General features: G+C 38.2%; 1 protein-coding gene across 4 annotated transcripts in view; it reads right to left on the bottom strand.

Moving 5' to 3' along the window:
* Positions 1-21,679, bottom strand: part of RPS6KA2 (ribosomal protein S6 kinase A2) — a 279,608-nt gene that overhangs the window by 220,969 nt on the left and 36,960 nt on the right. The gene's annotated exons all lie outside the window — the stretch shown is intronic.

Here is a 21,679-nt window from a genome sequence, read left to right as displayed (position 1 = left end):
GTAAGGTAAGATGCAGAACAATGGTTCCTAGCACTTAGCAGCAAGCATCGGTCCTTTTAAAATCACCCCTTTAGTAACACCATTACTGTTACACACATATCTGACAGGAACACCACTTCAATAAAATAAAGGGTACAGACTCATTCTTTAGCTTGTAATACCAAAGTCACAGATAAAAGGTTAGAGAGAGGGAAGAAAAAATATGGGCAGAAAATACATGAATTGACATGACAGGTAACAGGAACAAAGTGGTTTAGTTTTGGTTTAAACTGTTGAGAGATTTCAGAAACCCAGATACAACTGCTTGGAATCATACTTTCTTCAGTGTATGCATTAGAATAAAAAGATACACTCTATAGGCCCAATAGGCTGGTAGGCAGTAATTTCCATTTGTTCCTAGAACTTATGAACCATTCTTCTCCATTTTTTTCAATTGTTTTGGGTGCAAAATTAGCACTTGAAGTTGCCATCAATGTATTTAAATATCTACAATATGGTAGTACTGGTTTCAGGTCGTTTTGATTTTATTTTAATGGTAAATTCTTGTCATATCAGCCATAAAATATATAAGTTTTTTATAGAGTGCTCTTTCAACTTCACAAGCAGTCATAATTGGGGTATGTCTACCTAAAATATGCTTAATAAACAATAAATGCCTAGCTGCCTCCGTTTGGTCACATATAAACTTGCCATCCCATCCCAGCCCTCACACTGCCCCATGCTCTGAGAGCAGAGATCCTGCTCCTGCTGCACACAAGCACACAGCTGGCCACACAGGAATTGCAATACCAGGCAGCTGCACATCATGCTGCAGAAGGCTGGAAATATCAGCTCACATTTTGATTTCCCAGGGACCCAAGCCTGTAGGAGGCTTCCCAGGAGGACCAAGGCAGTGCTGTGAGGACAGGTGGACGTGTGAGTGATCTCAGCATGGGGTGAGGGAACACTGCCTGGATCATGGGCTTACAGGTGATCTAGAATAGGTGACCTGTCCCACAAGTGCTTCAGTGTGAACACAGCCAAGAGGCATCTCAGAGCAAGAACTAACTGCTGCTGCTGAACATGGAGCTTAAACTCAGATTTTAAGTCAGAACAGAGAAATAGGATTGTGACTTCTACTGTCAAACACTGTGTCAAAGTGCAGTGGGAATAGGACTGAAAGATTTATGGTTTGTTTTCTGAAGGAAACTACTTGCGTGTGTTGATAGATTGCTTAACTTAGCCTAAACAAGTCACATAGGGAGAGACAAAAAATAATCTGAAAAATTTCTGGTGCAGAATAGCCTGCTGACCAACAGCATAGATTTACAATGGGTAAGGAGAACAAGTAATGAAATCTGCCTTTTTTCTTTCTTTCCATATCATCCTCAGATAGAAATGCTTTTTTAAATTGCTTGTCCAAAATAGAGTACCAAACAACATATGGTGTAAACATCAATTACTTCTGATTCAAACTCACAAATGGTGCCATTCTAATTACACGCAATACTAGTCTGAAAGGCATCTATAACAGAGGAAATGGAAGGATTACATTGGTAGTGAGAAGGGATTAGTTTCTAGTTACCTTACAGCAGATAATACTGAATCAAAATCAATAATGGATATGATTTTACAACTAATACAAATTCCTCCTTAAGGACTGTAGTATACAGATAGCAGAGGTTTCAAACACAGCTGCTACAGCAAACAAACAAACAAGTCTGTAATGGTTACTGTTGAAATTAGGGGATGCAGACTTCTTGTGTGGGTGTATTTCTGCCACAGAAACAAAACTCTGATGCCATTTAGAATCAGGAAAAAAGCCACATCAGCCTGAAGAAAATGTAGGGGCTGGGGACAGGGTAGGCAGGGTAAGAACTTTGCTGCCCCTAAGAGTAGAGTCAACTCTGAAGCAATAGATCACTACAGCACACGCTGAACAGAAGCCACGCCTGACAGCAATGAACTTAATTTGCAACAGCAGGAACCTTAATGAAAAGCTATTCAAAAAGGCTGTATTGGTTATGTCTCCCTCAGGCTTGTGTTTAAAACTATCCCAGTGAAGCAGCCACATGTGATTAGCAAATATGACACAAGCATAAAAGCAAGAGGCTATCTTGGGTCAAATCTATCAGGCCAACATCTGCCGCAGAGATGATCATACAACCTGTTGGGAGAAGTAGTATAACAGGAGAAATATGCAGATTTCTCACTCTGTAGCTTTCTGCCCCCAGTCTTTCCAGAACTTCCCAGCTTCTAGCAACAAATGGTCAATTGACTGCCCAAAGCAGCAGGAGCTATGGCATACACTGATTTACTGAGTACTGCTAAGCATTCTTAGAGAAGTACTTGCACACATGCATTTTAGGGACAGAATATCCCATGTCACAAAATGCAGATGCAGCTCTCCTGATAGGGAAGTTAGGAAAACCTGAAATCTTCCAACACCAGGTGTGTGTGATGGTGCATGATGTCAAAATTAGGAGTCCTGTAAAGAGGGAAGCTGTAAAAAGCAGCAATAAGACTAGACACAGCGGTGTTCAAGTGCTGTCATGGCATGGACTTTAGGAGCTGCTTGGTGATTGCTGCATCCCTACCTTGGAAAATTCCCCCCATTCATAAAAGGCCATTTATCATCATAAGTGTGCATCATTACTGGCACTCCGTTTAAAAATACCTATCACCACTAATAGGAAAATGGATCCAAGTGTTCAATGCTATCAGATTTGCAGTTCATAAACTTCAAATAAGAACTGCAAGTGAGAAATACATATTGCAATAAAATAAAAAAAAATACTAAAACTTTTAAAGAACAAGAAAAGAGCCCTTATTATTCTCTACTTAACATAGACACTCTAGCTTTATCAGGTGTATCAGCTGATACAAAATTATTGTAATGGGTATTATGATTTCTTGACAAGTCCTTTTTAAGTTTCCCAGGATATTCTCATGTTTGTGGATAATAGTGAAGAAAATTCCTCTGAGAATATACAAATTACTGTACTGACAAAAAGTCATGATAAAGTTCTGAAAACACCCATTATTACAATGGGTGAAGCATACAAAAGGAACATTTTAATGTCCTGCCATGCAAATTCTAACAGCAATGCTCAAACTGTCTTCAAAGAGTAAGACATTAGCTTTGCTCAAGAGTGTTTTACTCAATTTTTGAAGTAGTTGCATAGTTTAAGTATTACATGAAATAATTAAAAAAAGCATTACCACACAAGTCATCTACCCAGTTCACATTACAGTACTCTATACTCTACTGAGCTGCCCTCTTAAAAATTTGCTCTTGTGTTCAATAGATATATGTTAGTTGTAAGGCACATGATATAGGAAACTCTTACGAAAAATTGTTTTGGCTTATCTAAAATAAAGATTGAATGAAGGTTTGTGATCAAGAAAATCTGTAGACAAAATTATTTTTTTAAATGGTTATATATTTAAACAGAAAAGTTCAATTTTATTTACAAAGAAACAATAAAATCGATATAGTGTAATGGAAGAAAGAAAATTAACTGTGAAACTGTTTTGCTGAAGTGCAAAGAACCCGTTAAGTCTATTAGATACACTGTTGGTATCTCAACAATGTCGATACAGTACACATTCTAACAGAGGCTTAAAATACACTTATATCAAAACAAATATTTCACTTTTCCAAGCATACATATATATAAAACCCTATCAGAGTACTCACTCAGTTATGAACAGCATTTAAGAGAATTATCTAAGATGCAGTCTTATAAAGATATTGAGATTTTCAAACTGAGGCAAATTTCCAAGGAAAAAAGAGGGGGATACAAACACAACCAGACTGCAATTTTCTGTATTCTCCTTATGACCTTTTTCTTTTTAATGAAACTAAAATATAATGTAATTCTGTGACCTTAAGCAGTCCCTATTTTCACATTTGTATCAAAATATTATTCTAGGATAACAAAGCGGCAATTCTTATTTGCTATGTTAAATTATTTTAAAAAGCAAAAGAAAAGCTTCAAATGTAGTGATTATGAATAAAAAATTACTATATTCTAAGCATCTATAGAAGAATATAAGACAGTTCAAATCAAGCAATCAATCCATGAATTATCATCTCAGCACTTGTCAGTATAGAACTTTTTCCACTCATCAGGGAAAAGGTGTTTCTTCTGGCAGCTGAAGAGTTAAGTGAGCCAGTGAAGCACATTGCAAAAGCATGAAATAGAAGAGAATATTTATATTAACACAGTCACAGAATATTCTGACTTGGAAAGGATCCACAAGGATCCTCAAGCCCAGCTCTTAAGTGAATGGCCCATACAGAGATCAAACCCACAACCTCAGTGTTATTAGCACCATGCTCTGAGCTCACCTCAGCAGCATTATCTCTTCATACATGCTTGAAAAGTTTACTTAGCACAGAGCATTAGGCTGAAATGTATAAGGTAAAAGAAAATGCAGAAAAGGTCTCTACATAGAGGTGTTTGGGTTACTTAAATAGGTATATGGATATTCCTTATCATGCATGGTCATTCCAATAACACATATCAGAAATACAAGAAATAGCTACCTGTTCCTATAAGCTCTCTACTGTTGGTACCTGAAATCTACTTTTCCTCTTGAGAGGTGAAATACCTATGTTAGCCAAGTATCATATTCCTCACCAATTACACAGAACTCTGATAGCATAAAGCTTTTCAATGAGATCAAAATAACAAAAGCAGCAATACTTTAGGTGCAACCAAAGTAAGTAGGAACATAAAAATCACAATACTCTGCTGTCAGAGATTGAAAAAAATTGAAATAAGAGCATGGAAAACAAATATCAAAGTCCAACATGGAGGTTGTAATTTTCCAAAAGCAATGCACCAGGCTCCAAAGCACTTTTTCCTTGCAAAGGAAGAGTACAGCAGTGAGAGAATTGAGAATTTCCTCCACCACTGAAGAAAATTACTGGGGGGGATGGGGGGCACAGAAGAAAGGCATGCAAAGCTCTTAAGTAGTATTCAGTCCTATAAAACTGTCAAAAGAAGCAGTTCTGGAACTTCTCTCATCACTGTTATGGGAAGTGAGATCATATCCATGAATCTTGGAAATAAATTATGAATGACTACAAAATTCAATAACAAAAAAAAAAAAGAGGCTATTGAAAGAACATTTTCTTTTGTTAAAAATAAAAAACACTACAACTTACACTTTACATTTGCTGGCTACTAAATCCATTTAGGAAACAGCCTGCCTAAGCAATACTTTCATCTCTGCATGATTGTAGTACTTTAGTATTGTGTAAATAACACCTTTTCCACAAGTGAATCTCATAGCACACTTCAATCAAATTTTATTCACTGTACATTATCTCTCTAATGGCCTAGATCCCCAGATGCAGAGCATCAGTGTCATGCTTTTGATTTATACAAACTGATGATTGTGAACATACATGAACATTTTCACTCCAGCTGCTGCACTTTCCATTCCATCCCTGAAATGGAAAATGATAGCATTTCAACCATCTCACAAAGTACTCAGATCAGTAACTAATAAAGTTATTTTAAAATGAGTCCATAAAGAGAATTCAGGGAATAAGCAAGTCAATTCATATCATTACGTGCATGAACAAGCTAGGCATCAATCCACACTCTCCATTTTGCACAATACAAATTTGCTCCAAAGCAAAGGAGACCAAGGCATGGAAGTTATGATGGAGCAGTTCTGCCCATATTAGTATGTAGAAAGCAAACTATCATCTCATTGCTTTGAAAGGCAGGGATGCACCAATGACAACATCGTATTAATTCCTTGAGATTAGAAAATACCCGTTCATCTGCTCCCATTGCTATGCCTGCACTACTGCTTTATTTAAGAACAGTAATGGGGCCATGAAGCAAACTCTGCCATCATCCACAAAAACTGATGCTGTTTTAGATCACCTAGAAATTTGGGTCCATGTATAGCATATTCCTTCAGAGGCAGCTGAACTGTAATCTCTTCTCCAGCTGGAAACAAAACATGTTTTGATCCTAAAGGGGAATAAAAGTATTTGAGCAAGTGTCTGGCCATTTAGACCATACTGAAACTGCTGATTTCTTTAAATACTTGTCTCAAACAAGTAACATAAAAAGGAATATGAAACCAAAAGAGACACCACTGCAAGATTTGAACACAGTTTCTTTCAAAGATTTAGCTGTAATATCTATTATTAACACTATCTGAGAAAGAGTCTAGAAACAAATCAGGTAGGAAGACAGTGTCTTTTACAGTGTCTGATATTAAGCCCAAATCCAAGGGCTGGTAAATAGTGCAACAACTAAAAGACCATTTATTATGGCCACCCTCTTAAACTAATATGAATTAGGCTTCCTTGCACACATTTTACCTTCTATCTGTAATAGCCATTTAGACTCCTGGAAGTTTACTCAGCAAATATTCCATGTTATCAGTCATCATTAAGCAGATCAAACAGTTACATTAACCTTGTACATCAGGTCAGCACTTTCTTGGAAAGCTTGTCATCATCTCTGATTGTTAATACCTCAAACCCTTAATAACATCTCTATACATCACAAGCCCAGGGTCAGGAAGTTAATGACATCTATTATCCACATTCTCAACCACACATCTGGGAGAGAACTAGGGTAAATGGAGAGCAATAGAGCAAGACAGTGTTCCAATAAGTGAAATTAAAGGTGAAGCAGACTATGGGAGAAGCATAAAAACCATTTAAGGGTGTGTCATGGTTTAACCCCAACCAGCAGCCAAGCCCCATGCAGACACTCCCCCATCAGTGGAAGAGTAAAAACATCACTTTGGTTAGTTTGGATCACCTGTCCTGACTGTGTCTCCTCCCAGCCTCCCATGCAGCCCCAACTTCCTCACCAGTGTGGCAGTATGAACAGCAGAAATGGCCTTGGCTCTGTGCAAGCCTTGCTCAGCAATGACAAAAACATCTCAATATTATCAACCTGGTGTTCAGCACAAGCCCAGGACACCGCCCTGTACCAGTACAGTGTCCGAGCTATCACTGCTGAGATCCATAAGACTTCTTATGTATATGAACCTCAACAGCAAAACAAAATAGGCAAGTTAGAGGTATGAGAAAGTGGGTGGAGAGGTGATCTCTGGAGTACATTGAAAATGCTGCAATCCTATGTGTTTGGAGTCATATTCTGGCCCTCTGTTTTACCACCAGCTATTACTTTGAACATGAATATCTAAATTCATAGGAATATCTGGCCACAATATTTCTGCTTCTGGGGCTCATATACTTTAACAATATCTCTGTAGGCTATTGTGGATTTCTCTTATGCACTGCATTTTACCATCCAGTTTTTAAAGTCCTCCACCCTACCTTACCATTAAAGCATCATCAGAAGGTGGTGGGAATACTTACACTAAAACCGAGATTTAGCCATTTAATAAAGAAGACCTAAGCTCTTCCAACTGTCTTTTTTCCATATCATGACACTTGCTTTTGATTTTTATTTTCACACATTACCATGCATCAATAGGTCTAAAAACATATCTCAGAATGAATCATGAAACTTGAATCTTTTGTGAATGATAAAATATGGACAGTTTCCAACGTAAATAAAAAGAAAAAGCAGTTTTGAGAGCTACCAGGCAAAAATAACTAACAGGTGTAGATGTAAGAACCACATTCATTCTTAGGTTTTGGAAGACAAAACAACCCTATAAATATGTGCAATGTCATTTTCTTGCTCTACATTCCACTGCTGTCAAACTCAGTGATCATTTATTACAAAGAGGAACCTACATCTCCAGCTTCACATTAAAAACCTGACCAAGCTCCCAGACCATAAGAAATGTGTACTGTGTAAACTTTCTCCCCCATATTATTGAACTCCAGTACAGCAAACAAAATGGAACCAAAACAAAAGCCCTTCATCCCTGCTAATCAAAACTTGTGGCAGGGCTAGTTGCTTGCCAGGCAAATATAAACTACCACTTACAGAGGGGGAAAATCAAGAACTAATCAAGATTCACCAAGTTAATATTACACTTTTGATAAGACTAAATAGACTAATGATTTGGGTGTTGCTTTTTTGTTCTTCATTTGTACATTTGCCTTAAGCTCTCCTGACAAGTCTAGAATTAATAGCCACAGCCTTTTCTCATAGGTCAGTTTTTGCCAGAAACAAAGTCCTTTAATAAGGTTATTTGGTAACCTGCATGAATCATTACAAATTATTCATATATACAAGAACAATCTTTTTTTTTTTTTTCTAAGTGCTGCTTTTAACTTTAAGATATCTTACTGAGTTTGATATCATATTTAGATATTAATTGCTTTCATTTGAATAAAAACTGTTATATTTGGGCAAAAGTATTATTTTGATCTATTGCTCCAGTGTTCTATTCAAGGTTAAACATTCAAGGGTCCAGAATGAAAATAACAGAGCAACCATGAAGATAAAAGACTATCTAAAATAAAGTAAAAGAAAAAAATCATCTAGGCAAGACCTTTGGAAGTTCCCCTTATCACTTTCAGGGTTGTCATAAACAATGCTGCACCAATTTTTTTTAGCATCAATGCTGGATTTTTCTTCCCCCTCTCTAAAAGCAGATAAACCATCCAATGCCTACTATCCCTGTTGATGAGGCAGTCAGGTGGATTTAATAGCACACCATCTGTCCATCTGGACAAGTTGCAGTGGTAGTGCTGCTAAAGCTTAGAAGGAGCAGTTTGCACAGAAATCAGTGCTGCACAGAGTAAATAAAATCTGCTGAAGCTTAACTGTAAAAACCCCCTAACTTTCATTTAAATTATATTCCTAATGAAGCATGGGATATTTTAACAGTAAGGACACTTTTTTCCTATCTACACCCCTTCATTTTCCTGTGTCACACATTCAAGACTACTCTGAAGTACATTTCCATCTTTCTATTAAAAACAATACTCACCATTAAACCTGGAGACTGAAAGAAAAATGACACGCATGTAACAAGAGCAGCTTGTCTAGGCATAACTAAAGCATCTTTTAATTGCTTGCTAAGCTGAGGGTTTGCATTTTTCAGCTTGCTTGTCTTGAGAAAGACTTCCAGGTGGCAGGAATGGAAAAGAAAACAGAAGGAAAGAAAAAAACCATGTTAGGTCAAATGGTCCTTTGACTAGAGAGATCATTCCTAAACTTTGGTAGCTTTTGTAAAGAATGTTAACCCTGAAGTACACAGTCCCAGAATATAAGTTATAAAGAGATATGATGAATATGCAGGTGTTAATTTGCTTTTTTCCCCAGCAAGTCAAGAACTTTTCTCCTTTCAATATCTCCATGACCTAAACAAACTTGTGTCTTTAGATTTGGAAAAAAACATATTTGTCTTCCTTGCCCCGTCCAATCTAATCTTGAAGAGACCTAGAGCATCATGCTCATGAGTACACTCCACACACTGATTTTGGTGCCATCCTGAAGGATTATCCACAATCACATAGATTAGTGGGGGCTTAAAAGGCATTAGCAAATTTTGTATGTTTTTGTACTTATCCTTCATTCAATTCAGTTAATGTGAAACATTATCCTATTGCTGACCTCCAAGTAACTGCCTACCACTATGGGTCACTTTCAGTTTATATTTCATTTGCTTATTTGCAAAGGTGAATAAATTTTTACTAGCAATAAAAGGTCAAAATATGCTTTATTTGGAGAGTCTTCTCAAACAGGCAGACCTGGTTGTTTTATCACATATTAAGTTACAAAAATAACACCAAATATACTTCTTATGAGCTATTTCTAATTTTCTTAGTCTCAGTCTAACAGCACTTTGAAGCCTAGAAATTTCATCACAAACATTCTTCCCACATCTATTACATTACTTGGAGTTGCAGGACAAAGCATCTTTTTTTCTTTCTGCTTTCATATGCTGTTCATTGAGAACATAAGAGGAAAATTAAAGTCGCTTATCTGTAAATACTGGTTCTCAAATCTGCTTGTAGGATTCCAAACCCAAGTTCTTAATTACAGATATACTTATCCAGATCCTTGTACAGCAATGTGGGCTGGGAGCTCATAAAGCAATAGCAAGCAAAAGCATTTGCTCTGCTTCTCCATTCACATTCTGCCTAGTCATATATCCCTGACAAAGGAGAGCACCCAGGAGCTACAAAAATGGCCACCACCTCAGCCCAATCCTCACAACAGCTTACAAATACTCCCTTCTACCTTCCTTTTCATTTTCCCCAAAACAGACATCCATCCCTGCTTAAATCATCATGCTTCCTTTTCCCAGCTCAGTCATCTAAGTCTGTTGCTGACATCTTTCCTTTGCACCTTTCCTTCCCACTTTTATGTCATTTGAATTAATCTTTAGTGTCAGCCACCTGTGTTCTCTGATGGCTCTTCTGCCTTGTTTTCACTGTCTTCTCTTACTTCTCCTCTCTAAAAGCCCATAAACTAATTTCTGAAGCTGTTTCTGTGAGAAACACTGCTGCCAACAAGCCCAAAAGGGGAAGCCTCTCCTTTTACTCCCTGGTAAGCATGAAAGAATCATTAGCCAGGTTTGAGGAGACAAATTTGCTGGGCTGCATCAGGTCATGGCACCCCATGCTGCCATGGAAACCCTGGACAAAACCAGGAGTTAGGCATACTTTATTCAGCAGGGTGTTTCAGCAGGCATTTCACACCTTTTCTGTCCACAAGAGACTGGCTGCTGATGCAGCCCTGCTAGCTTTGAAGCTATTTGAGGGGAACATCTGTTATGCTCTTTTAATTTCACTCCTAAAGACAGCACCAAACCAGACAGAAGCTTTGAAATTCCCATACATGCACACACAGAGCATAACAAGCAACTACTCCTCATTACTGCTGATATTGAATAGGCAGTTGGATCAGATGTTAACATGAAAATTAACAAGAGATTACTCTTCCCCTAGCATGCCAGAAACAGTATGCTGCTTCAGAACCCCATCTACCTTGTTCAGATGAAACCAGAATTCTCGAGTCCAACAGGAGAGAGCTGGTAAAATGCTCATGACAGGCTGCTGCTGGTGCCAAGTCACAAAAGGAACCTAGGTAAAGTTTTCATCAGGGACTATGACTGTATATTTGCTTCCTAACTTTCTCCATGGTAGCTATAAGTTGAGATTTTATTATAACACTGAATCTATATTCTACAGCAAGAAAGATTATCTGAAAACACCAATGTTCAACAGCTTCTTGACATATTTTCACCTTTTATTTCCCTATCATGATGATAATGCAAAATTTTGACCAATATTAAAAGAAAACTTTATATTTTGAATTCTGATCATGAAATAATGGAAGGACTTCACTTTCTATTTATTCCTTACAAATTTGTGTACATAGCAGACTGAAAAAGAATATTTGGAAACTCTTTACTAATATAGCTGGGGTGTTTTTTTTCTATGTCTATCAATATAGACCAATGTTGATTAAGGAGCAAACTTCTCAGGCAGAAGGAGAAACTACTAAAAGAGTCCTAATCTCTTTACTTTCTTTTACATTAAGTAACTACATAATTTGGTTTTCCTTGTCTTAAACTCTCTGTCCTATATTACAAAATCACAGAATGGCTGGAGGTTGGAAGGGATCTCTAGAGACAATCTATCCAACCCCTCTGCTAAAGGAGGTTCACCCAGAGCAGGTTGCAGAGTATGACATCCAGATGGGTTTTGACTATTTCAGAGAAGAGACCACAACTTCTCTGGGAAGCCTGTTCCAATGCTCTGTCACCATCACAGGTAAGGTTTTCCACATATTCAGATGGAATGTCCATTTTTTGTTTGTGCCCATACTGTTACTTGCTAAGATTAAACTGCAACATTTTCAACATAGACTTGACAAACACCAGCTGCAGATCAGTAATTGTCAACTAGTTTTTAGTGGAACAATTATACCTGAGGATTGAGACACACACACCAGTCTTGGGTAGCCAACTTTATCACCTGCAACAGCAGACTGTTTGCCTCCTCAGAAGCATTCAATAGTAGGACATTGACAGTAAGTAGTCTGCTTTTGAGCTAGGGAAAATCATAGGTGTTGTTAGCCTGGACTTACTTAAGTGTGCACATAGAACTGCACAACCATCTGAAGGACTCCCTGAATCAAGCAGATTGTTTTCTGCACTTGAATTTGTCTTTCTCACTATAGTCTGATACTAAGAGGGAGAGCACAGCTGCAGCTCTTAATAGAAAAATGTTATTTTAAAAAACTCCTTGACATTAAGCTAAATGTGATAAACCAGAAAGCACTGAAGGTGAGGAGAGTTAAACCTTCTCTTCCAACATCAAACAGAAAGGCCAAAACCAAAACAGAGAAAGAAAGGTTTATCACTGTTTCTTCTGAAATTCACTTTTAATCAACAGGTCTCTTACAGCTATCTTCAGCTATTTCACAGATGTTTGGTGTCATTCAATGACTAATGCAACTTTATTATTACCCAAAAATATGAAATATTGAAGTGATACCTTCTGATGCAATCTGAGGCATGAGAAAATCATTCAACTTCCAGGAAAAATAAAGGAGCTTCCAAAGTTCATTAAGTGATTTTCTTGGCTTTGAGGTTTTGCTTTTTTGGGTTTTAATTTTTTTTTTTTTAATTATTGTTTTGGTTTGGGGGGAGGAGGGTGTTTGTTTTTTTTGTCATTTTTTGTCGTTTTTATTTTATTGGGTATTTGCAGGAAGAAGAGGGCACATTGTTTGTTCTGTTGTCCCCCTCCACCACTGCTATATATGTTCATCTATGGAAAGAAAGTAGTTTTCATAACTACTTGTTATCCCTGCAGTGCACCTGAGCTGCTAGTTCTTTCCCAGATAAATGAAGATGTTTACAATTCCATCCTGCAAGATAATTCAGGCAAATCAATACTCGAGGTTGAATCTTCAGCATACAATAAACATACTCAGAATATAGCTTATGAATACATACATAGTACAACAGGTACACAAGGCCATGGCATTTCAAAGCTTTTCAAACTGATATGCACTTGTACTTTTTAATGTCTTCATGAATAACTCATTTTACCCTACACACCTCTGTACCATCAAATGTTTTCTGTTAAACAAAAACAACTTGCTCTTCCCTAAGCAAGACATGCCAAAAAATTAGTTTTAGACTTTCTAGTCAGGTTTCTTTCTGCTTACAATAGTTTAGTCTTGTATTATGACAACTTTGTCTACCACTAGAGTCTGAAAAGAGATATAGCGGCTGCCTTCCCAAGTTAAGGAATTGCTCTTTGAGGAGGAGGCAACAAAAAAAGGGTACACATGGCTGCAACATCTCCTTGATTTTCACAACTCAACAACATTCTGCTAGAGACCCCAGAAATAATCGCCTTGAGATGAAATTTACATATGCATTCATTTTCTTTTTGAATAAAATGCTTAAGGACACTTTAGCATCTATAGCAGTTGCCTTGGTCACTTCATGACATATGTAAAGGTACCTTTATTTTCCAGACTTAGAGTGCTTATATTTGAGCAAGCAACTAGGAAGACTATTTGTGGGGTTTTTTTTTAACAGGGTTTTCTTTTACCCTTAAGGAAGGAGAAAAACAGTATGAATAATAATAAGGGAGAGAGCAAAGGGAGAATAAAAGGGAACAAGATCCTATAAACATCCAGTCAAAAAGAAGCAGAACTATTTGCTTGCTGCACCAGCTTTCCATGGTAATGCAGCTGATGCCTAAGAGTTCCATCAAATGAATAACCTCATGCAAGAGCTTTGTTTTGAATATCTAGATTAATTTCCCATTTTGGTTGCGTGAGCGACTCACAAATATATTTCTATCTCTATAATACAAAGAACATAAAACAGAATTTTAATTTGGGATGAGAAAACTTTAATACAGAAGATTTTTTTATACACGTCTATCACCTGGCTTGCAGAATCTCATTTCAAACAACATCAAGCAATGGACTAAGAGCAATAGAGAAACTCACTTAGGAAAGACATGTCAAGACAGCTGTAAGTGTTTTGTGTGGCAGTTTTTCTCAACTGCAGCATAATGGAGAGGGGAATAAATAATCTAGCACAGAAAAAAACAGACAAGGCAAGTCCAAATTATAAAAAAAAAAAATATAAGTAAAAAGCCACAGTGAAGCCCACCCAAATTTCCTTTGTTACTTAACTACAACAGTCAGAAAAGGAGGGAGGAAAAATCATGTTTTATAATTGTACCGCTCCTGCTAGTTTACTTCTCTGAAAGCAGAGCTAAGGAATACCTGAATCCCAAAATCTGTGAGCAAAGCAGGAGACTGCAACATAAAACTTTACGGTAAAATAAGAGAAAGCTAACCACAGTTCAAGCCAGAGACATGTATTGTAGTTCATTGATAACTTGATACATCTATTGGATACTAGTATTGTAATACAGTAAAGCATTGCCAATCCATTTTAAGACTTACTTAAGTCTTATTAGATGGCTATTAATGACATACTAAAATTTGCTTTTCCTTCAACTCTGCCTATTTCCCTTTATGTTTTGAAGATTAAATAAACATCCCCGCTTTCAATACAATTATAAAAACAAAGGAAAAACCACACTTGTAAACTTCCAGCTTCTCATCTTATTGCGCTCCCCAGCCCACAGAATTTTCAGAGTTCACTTTGAACATGACCTGGTGCCTACTTGAAAAAGGCTTCACTGCTTGTTTTGGGAATTACACAACTTTCACCAGCCTGTAGGCAGAGCCGAAGGGAAATAATCTCCTTTGGAAAATAATTCCATTTCCACTTAGCCAGAAAGCTATTTTTCATTAAGGGCATGTCATGGTTCACTGACTTCACTCTAGTCAAAGGCTGAAACATTGTAATTAACCCCCAAATGTATTAAAAGGGGGAGGGGAATTCACATGAAACAAAATATATGGTCTAACTATCTTCACAATTCAATTCAGAAATGGTGAATCTTGGATTTCAGCCAGTAAAATAATCTTACATTTCTTTCACACCACCTGCCCCAGCTGTGCCCTCTAGAGACTATTTTTGTCTGACAGGTCTTCCCAAGGTACCTGCTGTGGGAGCTTGTGCCAAAGACCAACCCCACAACTTCTGTACAGAGCATCACTGGAAATCTAATGTTGATCTCACATCTTACCATTCCTCACTTCTACCAGTGTCTTTTGGGAACCAGTACAGTCTTGCAAATACAGCATACAGTATCAAAAAAGCTAGAAAAATTTAGGAAATACTAAATCCTAGTTTATACGCAAAGTTCCAAATAAAATGTCAATAAGTTTTACTGGGTTTGATAGAATATTACTCTGTTTGGTGCAGGAGACCAGTTAGATATTGAATGCAGCTAATATCCATCAGGGAGCTGTAAATGAAGATACAGCTCAGACTTACTTTTTAGGTTAAATTAGGCAATGCTGAACTGACACAACTGCTAGTAAGAAATAGGTAAGTTATCTCTATACCTATACAGCTACAGTGTAGATTTACTACTCTCTAGAAAACACTGTATATATGCTCATATTCCCTCTAAGATTCACCCAGCTGGGTAGCCTGCATCAAGCTTAAGACAGGTGAGAAAAAACAAAAGTTATGACTGCATGGAAATGTACAGGAACCTACCTTCATTGCATGACTCATACCTTCCTTTATATAGCAGCACCAGAAGTCATTGAGAAGAGATTTCTGCCAAGATTGCTGCTTTTACTTCCTGAGAGTTTGAAAACTGAACACGTGCATGTTTCACCCTTTTAAATAGAATTTCTGAAGGTCAGCAATGTCTGCTGAAAGATGACACTTCCTCACTCTGGAAAACTACAAAGAAGGTGAAACACCTCGGTGCTACTTGTCCCAGTACCACAAGGAAAAAATGCTGCTGCCTGTGTAAAAATATATATGGATTATATTTGCTGCGGACACTTGATACTTGTGTTCAAGGGGATGCATTAATTAACTGGAAGACCACCTTAATTAAAGCAAAAAGGCAAAGGCAGATCACACTGGCAAAAGAGTAAGAAAAATTAACTTGGCCTGAATGGCATTCAGAGTATTGAAATATCTAATAACAGGAAGGATGACTTGTGCTTGCAGCAGAAGGTGCACAGCGTGTGTGCTTTGCTGTTAGCAACAGTACTGAATCCTGGATACAGACAAAACAAATGGGAAATCAATGCAAAGAATTCAGGGATTATGCCTGAGGATGAGAAACAACTTGAATATTCCACAAAGGAAGTAGCTAAAGCCTCATTTAGACACAGAAAAGGGAGTTCCATCTTCAGAACAGCATCCCTTGGGTGTAATCCAAGGAGAAGGTACAATAGAGCTGACACGAAAATCTCCATGCTCAGCCACTATCTCTTCCTTAAGAAAAAATAAATTAAGACATTGGTAGCTTGAGGTGCCTCAGATTCATTCTGGGAGTGATGCTTCTTCTTAAAGTCAAAGAAACAAGTTTTCCAAAAGAGTCTAATGATAAGGCAAAAGGAGTCAAGATTTACCTGTCTTTGTAGGAAGGCTTCAGTACCCCAGAGTCAGGTTCTTGAACACCAAACCTGTCCATGTCCTGATGTCAGGTTCTGCTGCTTCACTGTGCCCCTTTCAAATGCCTCTTCATCACAAGTCTTCATAAATTCTCAGTGAAAGGTTTTGGAAGTGGACAGCATAGGACTACTCAGCAACAGGAGAATTTAGGGGTACATTAGAAGTCAGGGATATACAGCACTCAGCCAAGCTACAGAAGAGCAGGGCTTAAACGCATAAGGGATGCTCTGGCCTTGGTATCCATGGAAGCTACAGAAGGGAACAGCCCTTTATGGCACAGGGCTATTTTAAAAGTGCTGAGAGCCCAACACACACTGCAGGCAAAAGACACCAGCTATGCTAAATTCTGTTCAGCATTTCTGCTGTGAACTGGGTCTCAATCTTCTGCAACAAGCTACAATAACTGACATGAGCATAACAACAATCAAGTGACACTAACAGAAATAAACCCAAAAAAGGTTTCTCTTCACAGAAAGCCATATATCTACTCCCAAAAACCTTCAAAAATAATGAAAAGTATGGAGAAATTCAGCTTAATATGAAAGTATGTCAGCTGTTTTCCCAGAGACACACCCAGTGACTACAGTAGTCATGCACTTAACAATGGCACCATAGCATGTGTACCAAGAAATCAACTTTTCCCATTTTTCTAACTAGGGAGAATAACAGCTCTTATGCAGTACTTTCCTAAAATCTGTGCTTTCATCTGATATTACACGGAGGTATGTGGAAAAGCCTTCCAGAAGGCAATTACAGCCCACCACAGACTCAGAGGTATTTCATCCTACTGGGTGTCTGAGCAGATGAAGGCAGTAGCACTTTTCACACTGCCAATTCCTCATCTCTTGCACATTTCTCTTACTTGAGATGCAAAGCATATTCATAGCAGTAAAACCAGTATTGATTTCACTTTAAAAACCAAATACACGTCTATCTTTGTGTAGATCTTTGCAGTAAAAGTTAACTAGTCAGTGCCCCTGGGGGAGGGCAGCAGACAGCAGAGTGAAACCAGAAGTCATCACGCAGGGAGCTTCTTTCTGAAACTCAGAAGTTATTTAAAGGGATTACACTGCTCTAGCATTTGCCCCAACATAGAGGGTACAGGGACATATTTGAAACTCTGAGGGATTTCCCAAATCCCAGTGGGAAAACCTGGAGCTTAAAGCACCTCTGCTTGCCTCCAGCCAAAAAGAAAAGGTATTTCAGAGAAAACTTTCCTGAACTAACAGTGAATTGGTCACACAATCTCTTTAAGAGATGCTGCACAAAGAGAAGTATATTGATAAAGGAGAGAGAAATGGGTAAGAAAAGGGGGAAAGGAAGCTATGATATACTGTACACCTCCACCCAAACTTTTTAACTTTTGACTGCAGATCTCAAGAAATTGCTGTACAGAGCAAAAATCTGCACAATACTAGAAAGCATCACCTAAGAGAAGTTGTACATTTTCTGCACACACAGCAGCAAGCCCTCAGGCAATAATTCTAGACAATAGTCTTCAAGGATATTACTACAATTCTGTGCTCCAGGGAAGAATGTCACAGCTGTGCAGGAAGGATTTGGGGGGGAAACATATAATATTGTTCTGTACACATCTGTGTGAGGCAAAGTTTAGTATACGTAAGTACGTGACACTATATATAATTGTTTTTGTTGATTTTCTTGCATTTAATCTTACACTGGTGTTTCAAGTAGTGTCTCTTTACCTACCAATTCTTTAAACAAGACATACTTAAAAGACATATTAGGCTAGCAATAGCCAGGAAATTCACATCAATTTTACAAAGGTCAATGTCACAACTCTCATTCTGTTCTTCAGCCCATCAGTGCTTCCTCCCATCTTGCAGTCCCAGCCATATTCCTCGTTCAGACCCTTTTCCACAGCCTTCCCAGTCCTACCAAAATGAGAATCTGTTGGTGAAATGCAAACTTCAGGAGACAGATGAAGCAGCACTTCATCCTCAGCCAGGGAGGCAGAAGCACTGCCAGGGAGAGCACTCCCACACCCACATGCATCGAGGTGCTGCCCTCCCCAAAATCTCTCCCAGCACTCCCGGGGAGGCAATGGTGTGTCACAGCCAGGAGAGGTGCCCAGTGGGACACAGCAAGGCAAGAGCCAGGCTGGCAACACAGCCCAAGCCATGCTGCAAGCAAGGAACACCAAACAGCTCCGGCAGGCTGAATGCAGAGATCACCTGGTAGTGTTTAGCATCTCTAGGCTCTTCCCCTGGCCAAAATAAGACATTTCTCAAAGCACTGCCAGGGTCTGTCTCACTAGATCACAAGCTGATTGAAGAATTAAGAGAGTGTTAAGCTCCACATAAGCAATTTTATACTTCAACAGGTACATCTAGTACATGGAAATTTGCTGGCATTTCCACAGGTCCTCCTGTATCACTGTTGTATTTTAGGGTTGGTTTTGTGTTTTTTTCTTTTTTTGTTTCACTTGTTTCTCTGGTTGTTTTTTTTTTTATTTCTTGTGTGTTTGTTTTTTAAGAGGAGGAAGAATAAAGCCTGCAGGGAATGATCCTTAAAGAACCATGGATCAGCCTCATCCAGCTTTTGAACTTGGAAAATACAACTAATATTTTACTTCCTTAATTCATATCAAAAATCCAGAGAGTTTTTCATATTTCTCAATCTGTTGAACGTAACTACTGCTATTCCATCCAAATCCCTCTTTAGGACCAGTGTGCCAGTTTAAAAAGCAGCCTATTTTTCCTTCATATCTATCAAAGAATAAAAAGTTTCTTGTCCACGTGCTATTCTTTTCTGTGTCCCCTATTGTTTCTAGGCCCTGAAATAATTGCTATATCACGTGTAGCAAATGACATACCAACACAACTCCACCCAGGTTGCACAGATGCACATTCACCACAAACAAATTCTCAATTCAAATGAATTGTCAATTCTTTTTCAAATAAATTACATAACCCATGGACAGCAGGAGCTGTCTCACTGGCATATTAGTGGTATGTGTAAGTGGATGTTTCTAAGTTGTTGTTGTCTAAGCAAAGACTTGGACATGGCATTGCTCAAAATGTGCAGCTTGTGAGAGGAGGAAAGAGTGAAGACAGTGCTCAAGAGCTGGATTGCATTCTCCCTCAGTGTTGTGGCTCCCAGAACGCCTCCACAAGCACCACCTCCTCTTGAATTTACTGATGTACCTCTACCAAAGAACTATGCTCAGCTGCTTATATTTCTACCAACTCAAATCCATTTAGACTGAAGTTTTTGATGCCAGAAGATTGCCTCAGTCTCAATTCTTTTGCAAAATTTCAAGCTTAACTACTTCAGCTGTTTCTGAGAATAAGGTGTTTCTTAGGACAAAAAAAATCATTCCTCACTGCCCTCAAATAAAATATTCCTTTGGAATACTGAGACAAGTATAAAGTGCAGAAATATGTAAGGTCCTGTTCCATGAGGAAAAGAAAGAATTGAGTATAAAGATGAGCTCCCATTGTAATTTCAAAAGTGATCAAACTATTTAAATTTAGGAGTCTTTTATATTCAGCCTTAATATTCCTTTTATAAAAGGATACAACATTTTCGCTGAAACACACAAAAGCAGGTATAGTGCTTATACATGATTGAAGGCCATATTAACACATAATTTTTTTTTATATTAGTTCCATGTAGGTATGCTATATGCATTATAATACACAACTGTAGCCAGGCCAAACTCAAAGTTATTGCTTTCCTTATAAAACTCTCTGCCTTGACTTGAATAGAAATTCCCTCTTCTCTTGTGAACACCCTGCTTCATTCTTTGTTGACACCAAGAACTGAACAAGTTCTTCAGCTATAAGAACCACACATTCAGAAGCATACGTGTCTTGTGAAGTTTAGGAGACTCGTATGCTTCAAAAAACTTCTACTGCAACTTTTCAAAATAAACTACCAAGAAAAGACAGTTGCATTTTCTGCCACTCAATACTACAAAAACACATGAACCAAAAAACTCACAGAGCCTTAATGTCCACCAGTGCCACACAGACAAGTCCAAGACTTGTATTTTGTCGGTGAAGTAGGCAAGTCTTTTTAATTGACCATTAATGTCTCATGCCAACAGTAAGTAATCCAAGCTGCTCCGATTTGCAACTTGTTTTTTTAAAGCCCAGAAATAATATCCAGTAGTTCCTTTTTTCCTCTCCTCATAAAACAGATGTTTCAAGACAGTGATTTCTCTGTATACTGTCATTTCTTATTTAAAGCAATCATGCCTATCCATTACCTGTTCTGGGAATCGAGGACCTAGATAATTTTAAATAATTACATATTTTCTAGAGCACGACTTTCAGCAAGGTTCCTCAAAAACATCTATGAACTTACAGCCAATATTTCATGTTCAAAAGATTACAGTTATTCCTTATTTTATATCTGCAAGACAAAAAAATACAGCATTGGTGTCAGCTCTAAGCCTAATCAAGGCATGCAGCTGCCTAGAGAAACAGCCCAACATATGGGGGAAAACAGTCTTCCCTCCTGCCCATCATGAGACAGACAGATGTTCCTGCAAAATGCAGGATAGGAATCACAAAGCAGCAGTTTGCTTCGTATTTGCACAAGTGACAAATGGAGAACTTTCTAACCTGTCCCATCCCTCAAGTCCTCCAGGAGCTGCAGCAACAACCCAAGGCTACTTCTCTAGAGCTCTACCCTGACCTGGTGCTCCAGCTCCAACCTGTTTTTCTCCCTTTACCACACAGGGAAATATGTCTGGCTTGATTAGCCTCAGATCTTCATACTCAGGAACAACAGCCGTCTTCAAAACCCACCCACAGCCTTGCTGGCCTCAGACGACAACAGCTCTCAGCAGCTTAACAGCCTGAGGCACTGTAAGCTGAGTATGACAAAAAGAGTCCTTTCTCATATCCAGTTTCAAAAGCATCCCTACGACTGCCAGAAGTAATTTTGCTTGGCTATCTGAGTCCTAAGAGTAGTAAAATGAAGATTAATTAGTATGTACTCATAAGACAAAGCAATATCAACAGAGGTCATGATGTGCCAACCTCACACACAACTCAAAGCCCTCATGAATCAAACACCTAGGTCCTTGCAGCCTGAGCCAAGGAGGCTGCCCCCACTCTACCTTTGCTGGACCAGATACCAGAAACCCCCCACACACACCCTATTAGTGAGTTATTTATAAAACAAAGCATAAGAGAAATCCCACACACTCATTTGAAACAGCTCCCCAAGTTAATTCTCATGCCTTCTAATGCTCTCCAACATATTTGGGAAGTACTAT

This window comes from Lonchura striata, chromosome 3 (genome assembly GCF_050655825.1).
Source record: "Lonchura striata isolate lonStrDom1 chromosome 3, ASM5065582v1, whole genome shotgun sequence".
NCBI lineage: Eukaryota > Metazoa > Chordata > Aves > Passeriformes > Estrildidae > Lonchura > Lonchura striata.
Note: the sequence above shows the minus strand (reverse complement) of the source record. Positions and strands in the feature narration are given on the sequence as shown.